Source organism: Marmota marmota, unplaced genomic scaffold, assembly GCF_001458135.2.
Source record: "Marmota marmota marmota unplaced genomic scaffold, marMar, whole genome shotgun sequence".
Taxonomy (NCBI): Eukaryota; Metazoa; Chordata; class Mammalia; order Rodentia; family Sciuridae; genus Marmota; species Marmota marmota.
Window position 1 is genome coordinate 13663391 of NW_026000082.1, and position 25690 is coordinate 13689080.

The 25690-nt window shown below is 36.5% G+C and overlaps 1 pseudogene; it reads right to left on the reverse strand.

Annotated features, from left to right (window-relative positions):
* Nucleotides 1-13935: 13935 nt before the first annotated feature.
* LOC125620521 lies at nt 13936-16952 on the reverse strand (annotated as a pseudogene).
* Between the last annotated feature and the right edge of the window lie 8738 nt (nt 16953-25690).

Here is a 25690-nt window from a genome sequence, read left to right on the forward strand (position 1 = left end):
GTGTGTGTGTGTGTGTGTGTGTGTGTGTGTGTGTTTTCTCCACAGTGTGGTATGATAGAATGAGCTGGAACTTTGGTGTCAGATCCTGATATTAGCAATCCATTTCCACCATGTATAGCTTTAGGACCATGGCAAGTTATGTAACATTTTGAACCTCAGTTTTCTCCTGCCTGCCTTGCTACTTGTGAAGATTGAAGATGGAGAGACTGGCCTATTAGAAGGTACTCAATAAATGTTAGGTCCAATTTTTGTTGATTCCAGAACACTCTCAGTCTTTTTTAGGCCCAAGATTATGCCCAGCCAGAATTTTTGTTGTTGTTCGTTTTTATCTTTGTGTGTGTGTGTGTGTGTGTGTGTGTGTGTGAAAAAAGATGTGTGCATCATTCATCATCCCTGGTCTGGGTGAAATTTCACTAACAGATTTATATAACATCCCTCCACTGAAGACCAGAACCTAATGCACTGGATCCTTTGACTTTCTGTTGCAAAGCAGATATCAACATAGAACCAGTATATTTTCTGTATAAAAATATAATAAAGCAGTTTTATCTTACCTTAGGTTATGGCCTAATAATAACAAATCATAATGAAAAAAGTACATAAGGTCTCCAGGAAATGTTCAAATAATAATTGAGCAGCCACCCAGAGAAAATATAACCTAGCAGTTCTCATCTCATCAATGAAAACTGTTCCTGTATAGTCCTAGATGTGTCTTCACCACATACCTCTAAGTCACATTACAAAAAAAAAAAAATCGCTCTCCCCTTTTTATAACAAGAGAAACTGGGGCTTAGAAGGAAACGGTGATTCATCCTCATAACAACTTCATGAATTAGTAACTATGCTACCACCATTTTACATGTGAAGTACATCCAACCTAAGGAAAAGCTGGAAGTAACCTGATGTTTTTCTCATCCCCTATTTGATACTCCAACAGTCTTCTTAGCAATATTAATAAAATGCTGCAAGGGTAAGTTACTATTGCTAAAAATTTTTCAAGCTAAAGAAAGGGGATCTTTAATTTAGATCAGTTTGGCAACCTAACATAAGCACTGTGCTTTCCAAACCTAGATAACTACCACTGCAGGAAATCTGCATTTGTTTATGAATCAATTATGCTACCCAGGGTGTAGCTACTACGTGAGTGAAGATGATTCATTTGTTCCCAGGACTAGTTTCCTCTTGCTTCACAATTTCTCCCCTTCTATTCAAATTCTGTTGCTAATCAAGCCTGACTTTACCATTACCACCACCTCCCTGATCATACTAGTTTACTTAAAATCCTTTTGGTCTACTACAATTTCAGTCCATTATTGGTGGCTCTTCCTACTCAGTTTGCTCCCTGCACCTGAAATACTTCTCATCTGCTTTTCTTCTGTCATAAATCTCCTTTTCATATTAATATCTTGGCCTGCAGTCAATTGACTTGATTACCCTACTCTCAATTTTTCATTGATTTTCATTATTATTTAGTGACTCAAAAATACCTCTTTATTCCCATGCTGTTTGGTCTACCTCCTCACTTTCATTTTTATGCCATAAACATCCTTTAGAAAGCCAGTATTCTAAGAATGGTTTTTTTCAAGTTAGTTTAAAGTCACCCTTACCAAAATTTTCTTGGCTCTTTAGAACATGTTCTTTGGAGCTAGGGTTATGGCTCAGCGGTAGAGTGTTCGCCTCACATGTGGGAGGCCCTCGGTTTGATCCTCAGCACCACATAAAAATAAATAAATAGATAAAATAAAGGTAGAATGTGTTCTTTAAAATTCAGACCAAACCAGACATAGTAGTGCTCATCTGTGATCTTAGCTACTCTGAAGGCTGAGGCAGGAGGATCATTCTACCCCAGGAGTTTGAGGCCAGTATAGGTGATATAACAAGATCCCATCTCAAAATAAAATAAAATCCAGGCCAAAAAAATATCCATTTCCTGGCTTGGTGAATGGCACCATCATCCTCCCAGTTGCCCAATCCAAAAATCTGTGGTTCCTCCTTTACTCCTGTGTCCTGAACAATAGGCCATGAAGCCTAATAAATTCTGTTTTCTTGCTTTTTAAATTTCTCTCCTCTCCAATTCTACTACTAACTTTGGTCTAGGGTATATGCTAAATTATAGGTGTACTAAAGGAAGAGAGAAAGAGGAATGAATGAATATTGTATTTGTGTACAAGAGTATATAATGTATATAGTGTATATAAAAATTTGTTTAAAGGGAAATGCAGAAGCTCTACCCAATTTATAACTAGTCATCGCTACAGTGTTAATATCTATTGATTTGTATGTCTCCCCTACCAGAATGTGAGCCTGTGGGCCAGGTTCAGTATTTGATTCATCTCAGTGTCCTCGGATTAATTCTCAGCCTGGGTACTGTTAAACAGACCTGAACCTCCTTGAGCTAGCTAGCCTGAATCCCAACTGCTGAGTGATTATTTTAGGCTGTTCACCTTAACTTTCAGGACCTACCAAAAATAAGAATCCCCTTCAACTGGTACAATCCAGATCTGAGCCCAGCCTGCTAGCACCAGGTATGATCTGCACCCTTCTGCAGCACCAACACTATCCAGAGTTAAATCCAGAATTTACAGTCTGTTACCAAACAGATGCACCTTAGAGCAAGCCAGAAGTCAGTAAAGCACCCCAAACTTAAAAAGGAACTTGGACATTTAGGAACTTGTTATGTCACTTTAGTCATTAAAAATAATAATAATAATAATAATAAAGCAATTCCTGTTCTCAGACTCAAGCATGAAGTAATCAAATATATGAACAAAGGTATATGAAAAAAGACATGTATTTTATGTTTTACTATAGGCTTATAACATGAATATGTGAGGAAAAAACTAAATAAACGAAATTACAATACCTCTACACAAAGAAATATTATGCCTCCATTAACAATGTATTTTAAAGAATTTTAAGTAATAATGAAATCTGTTCATGATTCAATAGCAAAGTAATAAAAACAGATTTAGTAAAAAGACTACTGTATGAACCCAATTATGTTTTTTATATATTTGTAAAATATATAATTATAATATTCAGAAAAAGTAGTCCAAAATGTTACATGTTTCTGGGATTTTTTTTACTTTTATTTTGAAATTATTTCAGATTTAAAGAAAAGTTGGAAAAATAGTGCCAAATATTTACCACATACCTTTCACCCATATCTAACCACATTTGCTTTATCAGTCTCTCTCATGCTTACTCAATTTTCTTTTATCTAGATAGACATATCTAGAGGCTATTGTAATTATTTTTTGATCCATTTATCCCTAAATATTTTTCAGTTCCCTCAAAACAGAGTGCAAAAATCACAGTATAATTATCAAAATTAGAAACTTAACCATGATACAGTACTATGATATAATCTATGACCTTATTCTGATTTTACCAGTTATGTTAGTATTTTTTATAGGAAACAAAAAACAATATTTTTTTGTTCTGGTCTAGAATGCAGTGCATGATTCCAAATTATAATTAGTTGTCAAGTTTCTTTAATTTTAATTAATCTGGAGCAGTTTCTCAGTCTTTCTCTTTTATGACCTTGACTTTTTTTAGAGTATAGTTTATATATTTATAAAGTTTCTCCCAATTTGAGTTTATTTCTTTATGATAAGATTCATGGTGTGCATTTTTGGCAGGAATACTACAATACTGATGTGTCCTTCTCAGTGAATTATACCAGAAGACATCGTGATACCTGTATGTCCCATCAGTGGTGATAGCAACCTTGTTCACTTAATTAAAGTGTAATCTGCCTGGTTTTTCCACCATAAAATAACTATTTTTACCTCCATAATAAATATCTGGGGGGGTGGTCATTTGAACCTACTCAAAGGCTTTAGCATTTATTGATGATTCTTTTTATTTTAAATATTTTTTTAGTTGTCAATGTACCTTTAATTTTTTTTAATTTATATGTGGTGCTGAGAATTGAACCCAGTGAATCACATATGCTAGGCAGGTGCTTTACCACTAAGCTACAATCCCAGCTCTATTAACGATTCTTACTTGAAACAATTATTGCTATAGTAATTGCCAAATGATAACTTTTTACTTCCATCATTATCATTTGTCATCCTATTTTTTTTATCTTTCTGCTGTGTAAGAGATCTTTTTGGTTCTCCATTTATTCATTTATCAATATATTTATATCAAAATGAATTCATTGTTTTTTATTGTAGTAATTACATAGTCATTACTACCATTGTTTATATTGAGTTGTTTACATGAGTTTGCTTACATAAGTTGTAGATTTGGTTGACTTCTATGTTCTTTTAGCATTTTTTCATCATTTTCTAAATTTTTCCATATTTTTATTGGTGCATTATAGTTGAAATAATAGAAGGATTTGTTGTTACATATTATGAAGACACACAATATAATCATATAATTTGGCCAATATTTCCCCTTTCCCTCCCCTCCTCTTGCCCCCTGGTCTCTTCCTCTACTGATCTCCCTTCCATTTTCCTGAAATTCCCCTACCTGCTTTCTTTTCCTTTTTTTCCTGTCTAGTTTCTTGCGGACAATGGTATTTAGAAATAAAGATCCAAGTGCTGAATGTCCTCACTGCTACTCTGATGCCATTGCTTCCATGCTCTTTCAGTGAACAGAGCTAGAAAATACACATATTCCCCACTTTTACTTGAACATTATTTTTACTTCCAAGAATTACAGACAAACTATGGTTATTTAGACCTGGGAATATGGCAGACATTTTCAGGAAATAAACAAAGGGAGCCTGGTACATCAAGGAAAACAACTAACAATGTTTGTGGCTCATGATAAAATTCAGACTTCAAATAAATACTGGAATTTTGAGAAACTTGTTTTTACCACCATGAACTTTAGTTTCCCAAATTTTCTGAAGGTAGTTATATTAAAAAATGTTGTGGAGGATTTTTTTAATGTTGTATAATAAAATGTGTCAACATTTGGAAACTTTGCATGACCCCAGTGAATACCAACATTTTTTTCAAATGACCAATGAATGATGTTATACAAGTATGTATGAGTAAAATATACCTTTAAAATGTAATATAGGGGGGCTGGGATTGTGGCTCAGCGGTAGAGCGCTCGCCTAGCACGGGCGGGACCCGGGTTCGATCCTCAACACCACATAAAAATAAAATAAAGATATTGTGTCCACCTAAAACTAAAATAAATAAATAAATATTTTAAAAATGTAATATAGACCAATGGATTTTTTTTTTTTTTGTACCAGGGATTAAACTCAGGGCCACTCAACCACTGAGCCACATCCCCAACCCTGTTTTGAATTTTTGTTTAAGAGACAGGGTCTCACTGAGTTGCTTAGCACCTCACTGTTGCTGAGGCTGTTGCTGAAGCTGGCTTGGAACTTGTGATCCTCCTATCTCAGCCTTAGACCAATGTATTTTAATGTAACAGAATTTTTAAAGTTATTGATACGGTTTCAGAATCCACATTGCAAATAACCTTTAAGAAAATACCACTGTAACTGGGTATGGTGGCACACACCTGTAGTTCCAGCTACGTGTGAGGCTGAAATGGGAAAATTGTTTTGAGCCCAGGAGTTTGAGGCCAGCCTTAGCAACATAGAGACCTGTCTCAAAAAAAAAAAAAAAAGAAAGAAAAGAAAAGAAATTACTGTTTGTCAAGTTTTGATGTAATATTAAAGAAAATATCCACACTATTTGAAATGACTATTAAAAAATAGGGGATTGTGACTCAGTGGTAGAGCACTTGCCTCGCACATGTGAGACCCTGGGTTTGAACATCAACACCACATAAAAGGAATAGATTAATAAAGTAAAGATGTTGTGTTCATAAAAAAAAATTCCTCACTTTTCAAATTATATACCTAAGGACTGATTTTTCTTTAGCTTCTTCAACTAAAACAAACATATACTCCAACAAATTGAATTCAGAAGCATATATAAAAATTCAACTGTCTTCTATAAAGTCTCTCTAACTTTGAAGCTATTTGGGAGGCCAGGAGTATAGCTCAATTGTAGACATCTTGTCCCACATTCTGTGTTCAGTCCCCAGCACCACAAAAAATTAACTGGGCTGGGATTGTGGCTCAGCAGTAGAGCGCTCGCCTAGCACGTGTGAGGCCCTGGGTTTGATCCTCAGCACCACATAAAAAATAAATAAATAAAATAAAGGTATTGTGTTCAACTAAAACTAAAAAATTTTTTTAACTAGTTAAAAATAAGATAAAGAGATTTACTAAAATGTCAATAATGCTTCTCTCACTGTTTTTGTTTTGGAAAATATAGTTCCTTTCATTAAAAGAAGTTACATATCAACATTATGGGTTTGCCATTGTTATTTTAAATAAACTAATAAGTGTCTGAAATGTTTTCTTAGTCTCAATTTCTAAGATGATAAATATCAATACATACAATCCACAAAAAGATCTTTGGGGTCCTCTGTACCCAATGAGTATAAAAGGGGTCTGAGACCAAAATGTTTGAGAATCACTGCTATAATTATTCAAGCATCCTCTTAGGTAGGGATATTTAGTTGTTGTCAATATTTTGTGATTACAGTGTTGTAGTGAATAATTTTGTGCATATGTGTTTTTCTATTGTTTTAGTTTTTCTAGAGTAAATTCTTAGAAGTGGGGTGGCTGGGTTAAAAAAAAAAAAAGTTCATGTAGTTTTGTTGGTTACTATCAAAATCCCCTTCCAAAGAATTACACCTCATTCATGTCACTGTCCCTGTTCCACACCAATAACCATCTTTCAGTCAAATCTGATACAATGAGAGATATAACCCTTTCTAGAGTATATAGTAGTGGACTGGGGTTGTTGCTCAGTGGCAGACTGCTTGCCCAGTATGTGTGAGTCACTGGGTTAGATTCTCAGCACCACATATAAATAAATAAAAGTCCATTGACAACTAAAAATTTTTTAAAAATACAATGGAAAAGCTTAGGAACAAGGCAGACCATAGGTTCACATCCTCAGTAACTACTGGATATGAACAGAAAGAACTTTTTTTTTCATTAGTAAAATGAAAATGTACTAATATACTATATTTATATAAGGAATTGACACGTAATAGCTGCTCATTAAATATTAGCTATTGTTATTTGTTATCTGAATATTTCTGGGCAAGTAGGAATGATGATCAGAGTTGTCTAGCATATATATCTTGGATTCCTTGGGAGTAAAGAATAAACTGTCGTGGGGCTGGGGTTGTGGCTCAATGGTAGAGCACTTGCCTAGCACGTGTGCACTGAGTTTAGTCCTCAGCACCACATAATAAATAAATGAATAAAATAAAGTTAAATTAAAAAAAAATAATGGACTGTCCTAGTTAGACTGGTAGAGTATGCTGACAATAAGCAAGTATATAGAGTTGAGAATCTTGGCGCTTACAGAACAGATCACTGAAACCTGAAAAAATCACCTAAACCAGAAGAGAGGCCAGAGGCAGATGCTGAAAGCTAAGGTGTGAGGACAGGGGTTAGAGATCTGGGCAACGAAACCACAGAACAGTTCATTAATTCAATCTTCAGAGATTTATTGAATGCTATTATGTACTGGGCTGTGTGTTCTGTGGTAAGCAAGGTGCTATCCCTTTCCTTATAGAGTTTAGATTACTAGTGGAGGCCAAATGAGAAAATAAACGACTATGAATTTAAGAGGTAAGCATAGTGTACTATAGTAACACAAACAAGAGGCTTCTAACCCAAACTTGGGGTCAGGCAGGATTCCTTCAAGAATATGATAGGTAAGTGGAGACCTGAAGAACAGCAAGAACTCTGCTTGGCAAATTGGGTGGAAGAAAAGGAAAGGGGTAGGTAAGAACATTCCAGACAGCAGGAATAGAATGTGCAATAGCCTAGAGTCAACACACAAGATGTCTGAAGGACCAAGAGAACAATTTTAGCAGAGAGAACAAAGTTAGGAAGTAATGACAGCCAAGACAGAGATCATTACAGGGAAGGCCTAATAATTCATGGCAAGGACTTTGGATTTTTATCATATAGGCTATAAGAAACCATTAGAACTTGTAATCTGGTCAATATTATTAACAGATTTGGTTTTAGAAAAGATCACTCTAATTGCTGTGTAGGAAATAGATTGGAGGACACAAATTTAGAGGTAGGGAGATCACATGTAAGTATTGCAGTAGTCCAGGCAAAAGTGAATTTGGGTAGAGTAGAGAGAACAGAGATTTCAGAAGATAAAATCATCAAACTCATAATTGGATTGGTATGTGAACAAGAGGGAGAAATTAAGGATGACATTTGGGTTTCTACCTTGGGCAATTTGGTAGTCAGTGCTTTGTAGCAGGGAAAAGAGGGAGGGGAGGAGGCTTGAGGAGAAAGATGATGAGTGCTGATTCAACATGTGGACAGATTAGGAAACCGAGATTAACAAAGGTGAAGTTACTTATCCAAAGTGACAGAATGGCAGAGCTAAGATTCCAACCAGGGCCTGTGTGACTACAAATTTTCTTGTTGCTTCCACGCTGCCAAACATCCTCCCACACTCAGGGTAGGAATGTATACCAACCACTAGGGTGGGGCAGACCATGGGGCCACTTATAATTCAACTTCGACAACACAAGAAGTATTTCCACAAGCATAATTATTGTTATTAACATCTGTCCATAATTCACTGCCATCCTCTGGTTCCAGTAAGGAAGTATTAAGATATACTTGATATAGGTGAATGTTTATGATATGTTTTTCATAGGAATTACATAAGGCAGTATGGCATGTGAGATACAATGGAAAGACCTTGGGCTGGAGACTTGACCTTGAGACTGGAATCCTGGGTTCTAGTAATATAAACATGACCTGGAACAGAGAAGGATAGTTGTTATTTAGATATTTCAATCTCCGAGCTTTACTTCAGGGTGTCCATATTAGTCTATTCCATGCTATGCACCATGCAGAGATAGTACAGCATAGTGGAAAGAGCTTGCACTTTGGAGTAAGAAGATCTGAGTTCTAATCACAGATCCACCAATTTCAGGCTGTTTGACTAGAGGGAATCACTATTTTGAGTCTTGTTTTTCTCGTTGGTATGGTACAAGATTGTAAAGGTTATCAAGAAAGTTCCAGATATATAGTAAGCTCTCAGTTAATTATCTTCCCTTGCCTTTTCTCATCTTTTTAACCATAAGCATTGCTTCTCATCTCTCCCTCTGGAAAGTCCCAAGTTAACATTTTCTTTATACCTTTCCCTATTCTTCCCAAGTAGTTTCTCATAATCAGAAAACCAAATAAATAAAAAGTATATTGTAGTACAGAGTATACCAACCAAGTAGTGAGCATCCATTATAGCCTGATGACTTATGAGGTTTATTTTACTCAGGTGTGCTACACTTCAGTTGTGCATATCAACAAACGAAGTGGACTTGTTTGTGTTCTCATGTAATTGTGAATTCACCTCATTCTACAAACACTGAGAGCTAACTATGACATGGGCACCAAATGCCAGAGAATAAAGAGGAAAAAAAAACTGCAGGGTTTGGTTTGGTTTTTTGTTTTTCTTCTCTCTCTCTCTCTCTCTCTCTCTCCCCCCCCTCCCCCTCTCCCTCTCCCTCTCCCTTTCTTTGAACCAGGGATTGAACCCAGCAGTGCTTAACCACTGAACCACATCCCCAGCCCCCCCCCTTTAAAACATATATTTTATTTATTTTTATATGGTGCTGAGGATCAAACCCAGTGCCTCACGTATGTGAGGCAAGAGCTTAACCACCAAGCCCTTTTTTATTTTTTGAGACAGGGTCTCACTAAGTTGCTTAGGGCCCCACTAAGTTGTTTACAACTGGCTTTGAACTTGTGATCCTCCTACCTCACCCTCCTGAACCACAAAACTAATGGTTTTGAATATATTTATATGTATGTGCATATGTGCTTTGGCTAAAATAAAGGATTCATAAAAATTAAAACATGTTTGAAATAAAAAACAGTGATTGGCTTATGTTGACTCATCAGAACTGATTGTTAAATTTTAAGAAGACTCATGAAAACTGATTGTTAAATTTGAAGAAACTTTATGATCTGATTGTTAAACAGCCATTTCTCCTTCTCTTCTATGTCTTCTCCTCTTTCTTTTTTTTTTTTGTGTGTGTGTAGTAGTAGTAGTAGTGGGGATTAAATTTGGGGCAAGGTTCTACTGCTAACCTACATTCCCAACCCTTTTTATTTTTTATCTTGAGACAGGGTCTCTCTAAGTTGACAAGAAACAGCTATTTTTAAAAGTTAAATTGAGGGGCTGGGGTTGTGGCTCAGCGGTAGAGCACTTGCCTAGCACATGCAAGGAACTGGATTCTATCCTCAGCACCACATAACAATAAGTTTTAAAAAAATAAAGGCATTGTGTCCAACTACAACTTAAAAAAAATTTTTTTTAAAGTACAAATTTGCTGCTAGCTCCTCAGTCCACAAATCACTATGCAAATAGCAGGTGCCATCATGATCAGTGACCAATCACACCACTTCTTTCAGTCTGTCAGTGATTGATCGATGCACATCTGGTATTCCAGTCTTGCACAGACAGCAAAGAATATAATTCTTCTACCAGTATTACAGCCCACATGTCATTCATGTATTATGAAAAAATTCAAATGAAGCAAAGAAACAAAGTTGATAAGGCTCCAAGTAAAACTTTTTTAAAAAATGTTTTTATAGTTGTAGATGGTCAGCATGCCTTTATTTAATTTATTTTTTGAATGTGGTACTGAGGATCAAACCCAGTGCCTCACACATGCTAGGCAAGTGCTCTGCCACTGAAGCTACAGCCCCAGCCCTCCAAGTAAAACTTTTAAGTGAATGTAAATGGAACAATACAATAAATAGTTGAGCATAGGAATTTTGACACTGCTTCCATTTGAAAGACTGGGTATGCAGCCATAAGAACTTTGTAAAGTCAAACTTACTGAAAGTGGTGGTGACTACAAGGATGAAGATGAGAAAGTAACACCAGCAAGAATCTTCACATTAAAGGAATCCTTGGAGATGCTTTATGATACTGAAAGTGCAAAGAATAAAATTTTGGAAGTGGATCCAAACTTAGAAAGAAATAGGACTGTATTCCAAGAATAGAAGAACTGGTTGTTCATGTTTTAAATCATTCCAAAAAAAAAAAAAGCAAGAGCTGTTCAAATTATTCTTTATCATGCACACACACACATACACATACACACAAACACACATACATATAGTTTTAGTTGTAGATGGACACAATACCTTTGTTTTATTTATTTATGGGGTACTGAGGATCAAACCCAGTGCCTCACACATGCTAGGTGAGTGCTCTACCACTGAGCTACAACCCCAGCCCTCTTTAAATTTTTTACAAAAATGTAAAATACCTTAATTCTCTGTTTCCAATGTTTTGAATTGAATGTTTTCAGTAACACTGTGCTATATCATATTCAATAGAGGAAGAACAGCCTTTTCAACAAATGATGCTGGCACTACTGAATTTCCATATGCAAAAAGAATGAAGTTGAGGGGCTGGGATTGTGGTTCAGCAGTAGAGTGCCTACCTCACACGTGTGAGGCACTGGGTTTGATCCTCAGCACCACATAAAAATAAATCACCAAAAAAAGTTATTTGTCCGCCTACAACTTAAAAATTTTTTTTAAAAATTTAAAAAAAAAGAATGAAGTTGAACTTGTATGTCATGCCTTATACAAAAATTAACTCAAAAGTGGATCAAAGACCTGTATATAAAAGCTAAAACTACACAATTCTTCAAAGAAAATGTGAATGTAAATCTTTACCTTAGATTATGCAATAGAGCTAAGAAGCTATGACACCAAAGTTCAAGCAACTAAGGAAAAAATTTTGATAAATTGGACCTTATCGAAATTTAAAACTTTTATGAAATTAGTCATGCTAGGAATATTTATCCCAACAAAATTATCAAATGCTATATGCCAAGGCTTATTTGTTACCTGAGAAAGTGTTAGAACAAATATTAATAATGCAGATTAAAATTAAAATTTTAATTAAAATTAAAATTTGTGCCTTCAGTTGTTACATTGTGAAAAACACAAAATTATTTAGTAATGTCCAATATTTGAAAACTATTATTTGACTCAACATAGAAGTCACTTAAATTATAGACAGATGAATAAAGTTCCAATAGATGTCTTCATTGTTTCACTTTCATCTTACTCCAAAACATTAACCAATATTAATGTCAGAACAACACTAGGAAAGCTAATAATTAAACATTTGCCAGTATACCACTGACTGAAAGGAAGAGCAAAGAGCCTAGAGTCCAACATTTCTCACCATCTTACATATTTGGGCCTTGAAGCCCAGGACCTGCCCAAGGTCACAAGCAAGTGAATGGATTAATGATTGACTTTTGAATTGTGCTGCTTTTTGCATTTTAACACCTCCTCCCTGGATATCCAGGAAAATTTGTTGACATGCTAGGGTAAGGACAGTGAAGATGGGTGAAACAGTCATCATCATTTAGCTAAGAAAAGGCCTTTTCTTCAGGAATATAACAAGGCTTTGTACCTGCCCTGAGGGAAGAAAGAACCAAGAAAATTAGGACATAGGTCCTTTTCCCTCTCAGGGCAGAGGCAGCAGTAGGGGAGGTAGATAGCCATGTATTACTTTTGGACTTTTCTCTCCTCTCTTTACACTTCTCCCTAAAGCATTGAAGAGGTATCCAGGCTTTTCTCTTTAATTGAGGATTAAACAGAAGTCTGGTCCTATGAGAGTCAGGTTTGAACTTGGCTTCCAGCCCAAAACTCTCCCTATTGTTTCAATCATTATTTCAACCTCATCTTATTTACCCAGCCTGCTTGGGAGGTGAGCCAGGGGTTAATACAATAGATCTTTACTTCTACATACAGCCCTTTACATTTTTTAAATTCTTTTTAAAATATATTTTTTAATAATGTTGTATTTTTTATACCTTTTCTTCATGTGGTGCTGAGGATTGAACTCAGTACCTCACACATGCTAGACAAGCGCTTTACCACTGAGTTATAGCTCCAGTCCCAGCCCTTTACTTTTAAAAGGGCTTTGTACAGCTGGACGCAGAGTCTCACACCTTTAATCCCAGCGGCTCTGGAGGCTGAGGCAGGAGGATCATGAGTTTAAAGCCAGCCTCAGCAATGACGAGGCACTAAGCAACTCAGTGAGACCCTGTCTCTAAATAAAATACAAATAGAGCTGGGGATGTGGCTCAGTGGACAAGTGCTCCTGAGTTCAATCCTCAGTACCAAAAAAAAAAAAAGGTTTTGTACAGATACCATCCTATATGAACCCTGTAATGGCCTTGTATGATAAATAGGAATGGGTTAATAAACCTATTTTACAGATGAGGAAAATGAAGCTCAAAGACACAGGGTACCCAAATTCAGAGCCAGTTTCAGGACTGGACCCATGGTATGCTGTCATGAAATTTGGTTGTCTTCTGTAGCCAAAAATACTCTACCGCAGACCTAGGAATATTCAGAAAATTATTATTATACTTATTAGTGACAAAATCACTACCATTGGACTGGGGTTGTAGCTCAGTGGTAGAGCACTTGCCTAACATGTGTGAAGCATTGGGTTCGATCCTCAGCACCACATATAAATAAATAAATAAAACAAAAGTCCATTGACAACTAAAAAAAATAAAAATAAATCCCTACCATTTATAAAACTTAACATGTCTCACTATAAGTGCTTCATAGACATTCTCATTTATTTTTTTTAATATTTGTTTTAGTTGTAGGTGTATGCAGTAACCTTTATTTTTTTTTAATGTGGTGCTGAAGATCAAACCCAGAGCCTCACATGTGTTAGGCGAGCGCTTTACCACTGAGCCACAATCCCAGCTCCTCTCATTTACTTTTTTAAGTGATTTTTAATTTTTTTTTACAACTTGATTTGTATTTTTTATTTGTTCCAATTAGTTATACATGACAGGAGAAAGCATTGTGATTCATTGTACACAAATGGAGTTAAATTTTTCATTTCTCTGGTTGTACACAATGTAGAATCATACCATTTGTGCAATCATACATGTACCCAGGATAATGATGTCTGTCTCATTCCACCATCTTTCCTACCCCCATGCCCCTTCTCTTTACTCTTCATAACGATCTTTTGATGTTCATGCTAAACTCTTCATTTAATGAATAAAAAGCCAAAGTTCAGTCCTGGATCCCACAGCAGAAATGTCAGATCAAGGATTGGAATGCAGATCTCAAGTTTACAAAAATCATACCTTTAAGATAAATGAATGGAACCTGACACATGAAAAAAATTTTTGGTTAGTTATGAAATAATTCATTTAGTATGTTTTGTAAAAATATAAGCAGGAAGGAAAAAGAAAAGAGAACTAATGAATTATCCACCTTTCATTCATTTAATAAACATTCCCTAAGAACTACATCTTCAGATTGTGCTCAGTAGTAGGGATAGAGAGATGTAAAGACAGATTTAAAGTACTTATTTTGGGGAAAGTATATAAAGGATTAATTATAAATTGTGTAAGCCCTGGAATATGAGATTATTAGAATAATGGGGGCAGGGAGATCTTGAGAGACAATGACTTAGAAAGAGCCAAGAAAATCCTTTTGAGGAAGTGATATGTAAATTGAGACCTAGAAGCAAGTTGTAGTTAGGTAGAAGAGGTGTGTACAATGGCCTGGTGTGGGAAAATAACCCAAGAAACAGTCAGCCAGTGTGACTGTAATGGCCTGAGCAAAGGTTGAGTGACAAGAGATAAGCCCAGAGAAAGACAGGCAGAAGTCAGTGAAGGACTGATCGCCCATGGTAAGGATTTGGGTTTTTACATCCAAGACAGTGGGAAATTTTGGAGGGTTTTCAATCAGGGAAAGAATATGATTCAGTTTTTTAAAATATCACTCTGGCTACTCAGAGGAATGGAACTGTAGAAATTTGAACTGGAAACTAGAGGCTGTTTTAGAATCCCAAGCAAAATTGTAGACCAGGCTAGGCCTAAGACAATGACAGTGGAGAGGGACAGCTATAAGTGAAAGAATTTGAAATGTGTGCCAGATACTATCCTAGATATTGTAAGATATAATTTCTTATTTAAGCTCACAGTAACCCAGTGATGTGGGGATTTTACAGATGAAGAAGCTGAGACTGGGAGAGGTTCAGTTTCTATATCACACTTCCCTTCATAAACAGTGATCTGTCAGGTAGAGAAACCTATACTTACAACCCTAGCATACGTGTCGTGGTGATCTGCATGATAAAGTCCTGTTTGAAAGGCCTCAGTCTTTCCCACATGAAATATCAGTCTAGACAGGGAACTTCTGTGCTTAGAGATCATGTCAGCTAAAAGACTGTATATGACTTCCTTCCAGAAAGCTGGATGTAAATGTCCCACTTCACAGATGAGAAAAACAAAATCTAAAATCCAGAGAAGGGACAGGGCTTTCCAGGATCACATAGAATGAGAGAGACAGAATTGGGGCTAGCACCTGGTCTTCTGACTCCCAGTTCACAGTTCCCACAGAAGTGAACTATGCCATCTCTCTGATGCACCCAAAGGCCCTTTCACATTATCAAACAAACTCCACGTGAGAAAAATGTTTTTGAGTAGAAGAGGGACTAATTTCATTCTGTTTCTTTGCAGAAACACAAGAGTATCTATCTTCCCAAGTAAAGAACAAATCCCCAATGTAGCCTACAAAGAGTAAGGCTACAAAGAGTAAGCCCAAACTTTATACTTTCCATTCAGTGTTCTTAACTCTCTGGTCCCAATCTGTTTCCTCCTCTGTAATACTGGGATAGTAATTTCTACCTCACAGATTAAAATAGTAGCATATGGTAACTATTGATTATGTTATTAAGTGTTAGCTTCTAACAAGGGAAGTAGGTGCTTTTATTTTAACACAAGAAAACTTAGAGAGCAATTGTTAAATATAACAGTTGTCAAATATAAGATTTAAATTGGGTGTTGTGGAACACATCTAGAGTCCCAGCAACTCAGAGGACTGAGGCAGAAGGATCCCAAGTTCAAGGCCAGCCTGGGCAACTTAGCAAGACCCTGTCTTAAAATAGAAAGGGATTGAAATCTAGCTCAGTAGTAGAGCACCACTGGGTTCAATCTCCAGCACCTCAAACAAAGCAACAAACAAACAAAAGAAAACATAGATTTAAACCAAAGTCCAAACGTCATCACCACCCATGGTATCAACCACTGTGTTATAAAACTTCCCTTGAGGACATGTTTAAAAGGGGCTTTGTACACAATAAGGAGCTGTGGAAATTGACTATTGATCACTATCATCACCTCCCCTTTCCTTAGACCCAAAGCTCTGATTACACAGAGCAATTTACCTTTTTTTTTTTTTTTTTTGGTAGCACTAGGATTTATTAGGATGTGCCTTAATACAGGCGCTGGGACTTGCCCATGGTGCTCTTGATGTATAATGCCCGGACATTCTGCCAATTCTTCTTGAGCAATAATGACACCAGGAAGTTGACAGCCAGGTGGATGTTGTAGACAAGCTCATCATCTGTCATCTTCACATGACTAACAGCAACAGCCAGACACAGCACCTTCTTCATTTGAAACTTGACTGTGGATTTCACCTCATCAACTTTGGCCACCTTGTTTTCATTGTGCACAGTGCTGCTGGTTCCCGGGGCCCCACACTGAGAATTTAGGGCGGGGAGTGGACTTAAGCCAGACGGTGCCTGAGAAGCGCTTGTCCTGGGGAGCATAGTTCTCCAAGCTGATCTGCAGCTGCAGCGTTTCCAGAAACTTGCGGCGCTTGCGCTGGTTCCGGTGCAGGACTTCCCGCACCGCCTCTTACAGGGTGTCCGGACAGACTTTGCTGCTTATGGCTCACGCGCCGCGCCGCAGTAACAGAAAAAGCCAATTTGCCATTCTTAAAGGCACTTTTACAGCTCTGCGCCTTTTCCCATACTGTTTTCTCTGCCAAAAGCATTTTTTTCCTCTAAAATGTATGCTTTCTCAAGAACCAGGTGGAAGATCATCTACGCTATGAAGTTCCCAACGCACTGGCATATTTCAAGTGTAGGAATTAAGACTTCTCCATCCTTGTTTCCCTGCTCCTTTCCATTGGTAAATATTAACTAGATAATTTTAACTCATTAATATTAAATGATTTATTATAAATTCAGTGAAATCAACCAAGGAAACTTTTTTCCCAAGGGATCTTCAATTATACCAAGAAAAATCTAATATGGTTGGGTGATACTCAAGACAAATAACAGTGTAATTTAAAAATGTCCGAAAGGTGGCACAGTAGTCACGGTCATAGCAGACAGAAAAGGGAGAGTGATAATTACAATAACTAATATTTACATAATGTTCGCAAATCTCTTCTACACATATTATGCACATGATTTCTTTATTTTTAACTTCTTAGTTATAGGTGGACACAATATCTTTGTTTTGTTTGTTTATTTTTAGGTGGTGCTGAAGATCAAACCCAGTACCTCACAGGTGAGAGGCAAGTGCTTTGTCACTGAGCCAGGACACTTGCCCTATCTGCATGATTTCCTATCCCCATTTGAAGAAAAGAGACTTTTCCAAATTCTAGAATCAATTAGGTGACATGATTTCAAAAGTTCAACAGGGAAGTCTTGTGATTTTCCTTTCAAATTAACTCTTCCACTCCTTGAAAATGTGTAAAATGTTACTTCAGGAGCTTCCACTCTTTGGCTATGCCTTTAAATTTTAAATATTTATACAGGGTGAGGAGACTGTATGAAATATTTTAATTCATTTGTACTTTAATGTAAAAAGTTCCAAATATATTCTTGAATGTCATTTGAATTAAGTAGGTTTGATGGCCACCATGAGAAGGCATATGAGCCTTGGGATATGAAGAAAAGCCCCGGAGATGAGAAGGTGGGTGAGGGAAAGGAAAGGGAAACTAGGAAGTTTCCTTAACAGCAGTTTTGCCAGGGGCCAGTCTGGTTCCCTATTGTAGTAGCCCATTGCTAAGACATTCCATTCATCAAGAGATTGGGTATTCCAAAAAGTTGAGAGCTCAATTTATGAGTGTATAAAGTATTATGTAACTTGGCAAATTCTCAAGAAACCCTTTTCAGCATCTTCTAGCTAGAAGTTAGAAAACTAAGAGTCAAATCTGGGGTTTAAAAATGAAAAGTGTGGGCTAGGGTTGTGGCTCAGTAGTTGAGTGCTCACCCACCATGTATGAAGCACTGTGTTCAATTCACAGCCACATAAAAAATAAATAAAATAAAGGTATTGTTGGGCTGGGGCTGAGGCTCAATGGTAGTGCCCTTGCCTGGCATGTGTGAGGCACTGGGTTTGATTCTCAGCACCACATACAAATAAATAAATAAAGGTCTATCCACAATTTTAAAAAGTATTTAAAAAAATAAAGGTATTGTGTCCATCTACAACTAAAAAAAAAAAAAAAAAACTTTATTAAATGAAAAGAAAATCTGCCTTCTAATTTTGGCACCTGAAGTTCAGTTTTAGAATCTCAGACTTTGACAGAACTTGGAAATCAAAAATAGAACCTGGAGTCATAGATTAGAATGGAGTATTACAAATATAGAATCTTGAGTTGCCATTACTGAAATCCCTGTAGTAAAATTTCAGATTCTGATTGTTGTACTGAACTATAGGATTCAGAAACGGAGAGTGAAGCTAGACTTCAAATAGTAGAACTTTGTATTTCAATTAGTAGTTGAGTTTTGCTTGTTAGTTGATTTGTTTTGTGGTACTAGGGATTGAAACCAGGGGCTCTCTACCACTGAAGTACATTTTTTTTTTAAATTTTGAAACAGGGTCTCTCTAAGTTGCTGAGGCTAGCCTTGAACTTGTTATCCTCCTGCCTTCACCTCCCAAGTAACTGGCATATGACACTATGCCCTGTTCATGTATTGTTTCAATTAAGTTTTTCAGGGCTGTTAGGAAACTCACTTAGATTTGCATAAATAATAGGAATTTATGATACATGTAGAATTGAATAAAAGTGTCTGATGGGGACATCACAGCAAGACCATATGAAGCAAAATTCTGTACAGTGTGGCTTTGAGTACCCAGTAATGTAGTCTGGAAATGAAATAGATACTGTTATATACCACCCAGATCCCCCATTCTAGATCAAGGCAGGCATATCTCCAACTTCTGAGTTCCTCTCTAAGAACTGCCCATTACAAGGAGTTGCCCATCCAAGGGCAGATTTTTAGTAATTCCTTTTTTCCAATAAAAAAATACATTTGCACCTTGCTTTTCTACTTAGATCTCAGAAATTATGCCTCCTTCATAAGTGCAGTCTGAATCCAATGACTTGCTGGTGGTGGGGTCAGTGGGAGACATAAAAGTCACCCCTGTGTCTCAATTTCGGATGATTCTAGAGGGTTATTTTGCTCCTGAGCTCTGGTAGGATCAGCAGATTTTGTTGCAGTTGCATCACAGTCCAACTTCTTCCTCTGCACCCAGTCATGGGTCGCTCACTTCTTCTCAGGTGTTGATGGTAAGTGCATCCATCAATAAGGCCTCTTCCCGCTTATCTCTGATTCAGAGGGTTTCCCAGAGAACCTGAAACATCCCCAGTCCTTTTTTATATTTTATTTAGAGACTAAGTCTTGCTGAGTTGCTCAGGGCCTTGCTGAATTGTTGAGGCTGGCTTTAAATTTGCCATCCTTCTGCCTCAGACTCCTGTGCCACTGGGATTACAGGTGTGTGTCATCATGCTAGGCTTGTATTGTAATTGTTATCAGGTAACTTCCCAATCTTCCACATAAACCTCACTTCCTTACACCCCTCCTTCAGTTCGTATTCACCTTGGGAATACAGATCTCGATTTCCCCCAAAACTTTTGATTGTGAAAAAAATTTGTACATACGAAAAATTTAAATAAATGCCCACATACTTAACTTCCTATGTTTAGTAATTAATATTTTAATATATTTGCTTTGTTATTCTCTTTACTGTATGAAAGTTGCAGATACCATGACACTTTACCATTAAATATTTCAGCATAAGCCTAATAATTAGGAAAATACCATTATTATACCTAATTAATTAACAATTCTTTAATATCATGTTACCAATTGTCTTCAAGTGTCTTTTGTAGTTAGTTTTGTTTGATTTTCTATCAGTCTTCAGTCACTGCATTGGATTACTTTGTTTCTTATATCCTTTTAATCTGAAACAGTTGTCTCACTTTTAAAAAATTACAATAAAACTTTTTGGACTGATGAGACCTATTATCTTAAAAAATGTTCCACATTCTGGACTGTTTGGATTTTCATTAAGTAGAAGTTAAATTAAGAAGTTAAACCTGGGGCTGGGGATGTGGCTCAAGTGGTAGCCGCTAGCCTGGCATGCGTGCGGCCCGGGTTCGATCCTCAGCACGAAAACTAAAAAAATAAATATTAAAAAAAACTCTCTTTCTCTCTCTCTCTCTCTCTCTCTTTTAAAAAAAAATAAATAAATAAAAAAGAAGTTAAACCTAAATTGACTAAATTTAAGATAGACACTTTTTTTTAAATTTTAAATATTTATTTATTTAGTTAGTTAGTTCTCGGCGGACACAACATCTTTGTTTGTATGTGGTGCTGAGGATCGAACCCAGGCCGCATGCATGCCAGGCGAGTGCACTACCACTTGAGCCACATCCCCAGCCCCAAGATAGACACTTTTGGCAAAACTGTTTCATAGGAAATATTGGGAACTTCATATTCCATTACATAGGGAGGCGCGTGATGTCAAGTTGGCCGAGTCTTAATGATGCTAAGTGTGATAATTTGGTTAAAATGATGCCAAATACTCTCTTTCCACTCATACACACCTTGCAACATACAAGTTAACTACAAAGCTGTACTTAGATACTACATACGATCTTTCACCTTTTAACATCTATTGAAAGGCTTATGTGAATCAGTGATTTCACTGGTGGTTGAAATGTGATGATTTTTCTAATTCTGTCATTTCTTCTGCACTTATTAGCTGGCATTTTTCTGAAAAGAACCTTACCTCCAACTCGGAATGAACTAGAGTTCTTTCTTAAAACTTGATAAATGTTTAATCCTTTTCTCTATACCATCAATTTTAAAAGTAAGATCTGGGGAAATAGTCACTTCTAATTAGGGTTGTTTGAGGGAAGGATGGGCAACTGTGAAGCCATCCTATATAAGTTCTGAAATTCATAATTTTGGAGTTTCTCTTATTTTGTACAAATAATACTGTATGTGCAAGTCCTTGTTATATCGCGCTACTGGAAAATGCAGCATAGAAAACTGGTGCTAAGACTACTGTGTCAGTAAAAACAGTCTTATCCCTGATCCAGGAACAGAAGTCTAGTGTGTGTGTGTGTGTGTGTGTGTGTGTGTGTGTGTGTAAATGAAATAACATCTGAGATCCTCTAAATTTTACAACTTAACACTTCATACTCCCTCCTCAGCCCCTTTTATTTGCCATTCATCACATTAACATTTTTTGAGAGTTCAGACCAGTTTTTTAGTAATTTCTTTTTTTTCCAATAAAAAAATATTTGCACCTTGCTTTTCTACTTAGATCTCAGAAATTATGCTGCATCAGTATACAGAGATCTTTCTTTCTCGCTTTTTTTTTTAAAGAGAGAAAGAGAATTTTAATATTTTATTTTTTAGTTATCGGCGGACACAACATCTTTGTTTTGTTTTGTTTGTATGTGGTGCTGAGGATCGAACCTGGGCCACACGCATGCCAGGCGAGCACACTACCACTTGAGCCACATCCCCAGCCCCTCTTTCTCCCTTTTTATAGTTTGCCCAATACTTGATTGTTTGGATAATCTCTATTTCCCTGGTACATAGCACAGGAGTATACCATAGGTACTCAGTGAGTGTTTTTGAAATGAATGATGAATCAGGAACAATTTAGCAGAAGAGCAAATTATGGCCTGTACAAAGAATAATTTAGAGTCAAACAAACCTGGGATTTAAATCCAGCTGTCCTGACATTGAACAGTTTGTCACAGTGGCTAAGCAAGTAAGCCGTGAAACGAAGAGTACCAAGCTTTCAATCTACCACTTACTTGGTTGTATTTCCAAGTGTGCTTTAGTGTCCTCATCTATTAAAATAGTAATAATAAAAGCACCTACTTCTCAAGGTTATTGTGAGGATTAAATGGGTTAAATGTACAAATCATTGATAAAAGGCCTAGCTCATAGTAAGAGTTCAATAAATGTTACTATATATTAAAAATTTTCCAAACCTGTTTTTTCATATGTAAAACAGGGCTAGTAAAACCAAACCAAAAGGGAAGATGTTGAGGACTGAGTGAGACAGTGTTACTTAGCATGGTGACCAGAACAAAGAAGTCATCTACAAATGTTAGTTATCCAGACCAGGGGACAGGGGAGGAGTACGTTATTGGGATCAGTACTGTATACTCCTTGAGCAGTGGACTGTTTGTTTGTTCACCAACTCAGGTACCTGTCACACCAGTTTCTTTTTTAATTTTTTTTAAAATTGTGAATGGACACAATACCTTTATTTAATTAATTTATTTTTATGTGGTGCTGAGGATGGAACCCAGTGCTAGGAAAGTGCTCTACCTCTGAGCTAAAACCCCAGTCCTGTCACATCAGTTTTAGAGTTAGGCAAATCTATTTAAATTGTAGCCATGATACTTTGGAGCTGTGGGATTTTGGACAAGTTACTTAACCTTTCTGATACATATTTTCCTTGTTGATAAAAATACAGATAACAGTAGTACTTACCTCAGGGTTGTTATTCTAATTAAATAGAATTATAGGTATAAAGTTATTTAATTTTACTTTGATGATAAAAGAGTAAAGCAGATACCTGCCCATGTATGTATATGTTATGAAATATTTTATATATTTTTTTATTTTGTAGATGGACACAATACCTTTATTTTATTTATTTATTTTTATGTGGTGCTGAGGATTGAATTCAGTGCCTCACACATGCTAGGCAAGTACTGTACCACTGAGCCATAACCCCAGCCCATGAAATATTTTTATGCAATATTTTGTATTATCTCCCTTGGTTGACCATAAGAATGCAACTGGCAAATCTCCAGTTACAGGGAGGGTAATTGCCAAGGTTCCAGAGATACTGAAATCCATTTGTATTTAGGCCATACATAAATACAAATTTAGGTATGAACCATTGTGTGGCAGAAATACTAAGGTAAACCTATTCCTGGGAGATATGGAACTCCTCTGATGGTTGACTTAAGTTGAAGAAGCCCCAATGACTTTGGAAAACCTTCCTCAGACTGCAAAGCAGACTACAATACTTCTTCTCAACCTTCTTCTTCACTCCTATACTCAGGGTCAGACTTGTATAACAGTCTGACAGCTCCTTCAACCTGTTCCAGATCTGGACCTAATTTCTCTTAAATTTTGGTGTTTTTCCTTAATAAAATCCTTGCATGATTAATTCCATCTTGGATTCTTCTAGGTCCCAGACTACTTCCCCCTACCTTGGAAAAGGAGTACTTAAAATTATGAATGTGTCTTTTCTTTTTAACTGCTAGAATTCATGACGAGTATATTCATGTCCAGATATTATCTGAGTTTTATTCTGGAGAGAATATTGTAAAAAGTGTGATGCTCAGTTACTGACTACTCCTGCTCCTTCTCTTCCACAGATGTTATCCCCAATAAATGTTGCAATTTATCTCTGTCTTGGTATCTACTTTTTAAAAGTCATGAACTGACACAGCCTATCCAGAGAAGGAAAATTCCTGTGTTCTGACTAGAACTCATGAGAAGAGCAGGGGTCAGTGTGGATAAAGGGGTGTCTACAGATGAGGTTCTCAATCCACTCCTTTCTCTCACCCATTTTGTCTCCAAAACAGCTCCTAATGCGCTTAAAGATCAATATATTCAAATATAAGGGGCTGGAACAGTGGCTTAGTGGTTGAGCACTTGCCTGGCATGTGTGAGACCCTAGTTTTGATCCTCAGCACCACATATAAGTGAATAAATAAAGTAAAAAAAAATCTATTGACAACTAAAAAATATTTTTAAGAAAATATATTCAAATGTGAGAATCTAAATAAGCCAAACTAAGTTTTTCTAATTCACAAGCAAGACTATCAATGACAAAAAGTGATTATGTAACTTAGTAAATTAGTGGTCATGATTGTATGCCAATCTGGGGTTTAGAGCAAAATCAAATCTGTGGGAAACTTCACATACTATGTCTTGGGGTTTAGTTCTATTTTATTAAGCCCAGTCAATAAGGTTAAGGAAATGACTCTCACAACCAACTACCTAATGTGTTTCATTGCTCAGCTTTATTGCTGCCATTCCAAATCATCCCTGAAACCCCTGAGGAAAGGAAGACAAGGGAGATAAAAGGCAAAATAACACAAGTGGTAAAGTAGGAATCCTCTTTTATCCTTCATTATTGTCAGGAGTAGATGGTCACTGGTGCAGACAACCAGTACTTCTGGTAGACAACACAGAGCTTTATGGAGGAAATTATGCAATACAAAGACATTTCTATGCTCTACTTGCTGTCCCATGTGCTTGAGTAGCTGGTGTGTGGATAGTATGGGGGTAGGATATTCTAATCTGTAATGTTGAATCAGATAAAAGAATCATTGCAAAGTCTATCCACGGCCTGGAACCTGGTTCCCTGGTTTTAGTCATAGTCAAGACAACCTGACCTTGGTGGCCAGTCATACCATGAAGCACATACATGATATGAATGTTTTATTGCTTATTTTTGTAAAAGAAAAAAGTCATATTTTCACAACCATTTTTTAAATTATCTATAGAAAGGATCTTTGATTTCTTTTATTTCTTGGTAAATATTTTGCAAAATTTAAGAAGATACATAGATATAGATAGATAGTCTGGCATCTAAAAAGACCAAGACTACTCCCCCAATATCCCACAGTGACATAGTCTCATTATATGCTAATGAATGAAGTGGCAAAAATTAGATATGTATTTAGGTCTAACTCCCAAATCCATTTTCTTTTTACTTGGAATTGATATTCTTATAAGCTGTCCTTTCTGGATCCCATGCAAATTACTTTCTGAGAAAAATAACTGCTAGTAAGTACTCAGTTTTGTGCAAAGTACATATCCTCCATAAAACGCTAAAATAACAATAGTAATAATCTACCATTGACAGTATGCTTAGAATTTATTAAGTCACACAGAATCCCAGGAGGTGGAGAAGACATTTAAAATTATCAAGTCCAGGGATTTTTCAAACTGTTCAGGTAATAGAGCTTCTAGAAGTCACAGTGTTCTCTGTAAAACATCATGGATCACAGGCAGTTAATATCACATAGACTAGCAATGATTTTACTAGCGGACATAGCATGGTGTAATGGGAAGGGGCAGGCTTTGAAGTTTCAGAGCTCTGACTTTCCCATTTATTAACTTGTGACCTTGAATAAGTAACTTTTATATGCCTCTGTCATTACTTGAAAAAGGGGAAAAGCAAATCCCTATTGTAGGACTATTAAGGATTACTTCTGAAAAATGTATGTCATATTTGCAACTTAACAAATGGTGGCAACAGATCTATATATACTTCCTTATCCAAGATGCTTGAAGTCATATTTATTTTAGAATTAAGAATTTTTTAATTTAAAAATATAGTATAGGGCTGGGATTGTGGCTCAGCGGTAGAGCGTTCGCCTAACACGGGCGTGACCCAGGTTCGATTCTCAGCACCACATAAAAATAAAGGCATTGTGTTGTGTCCATCTACAAAAAAAGATTCTCTCTCTCTCTCTCCCTCCCTC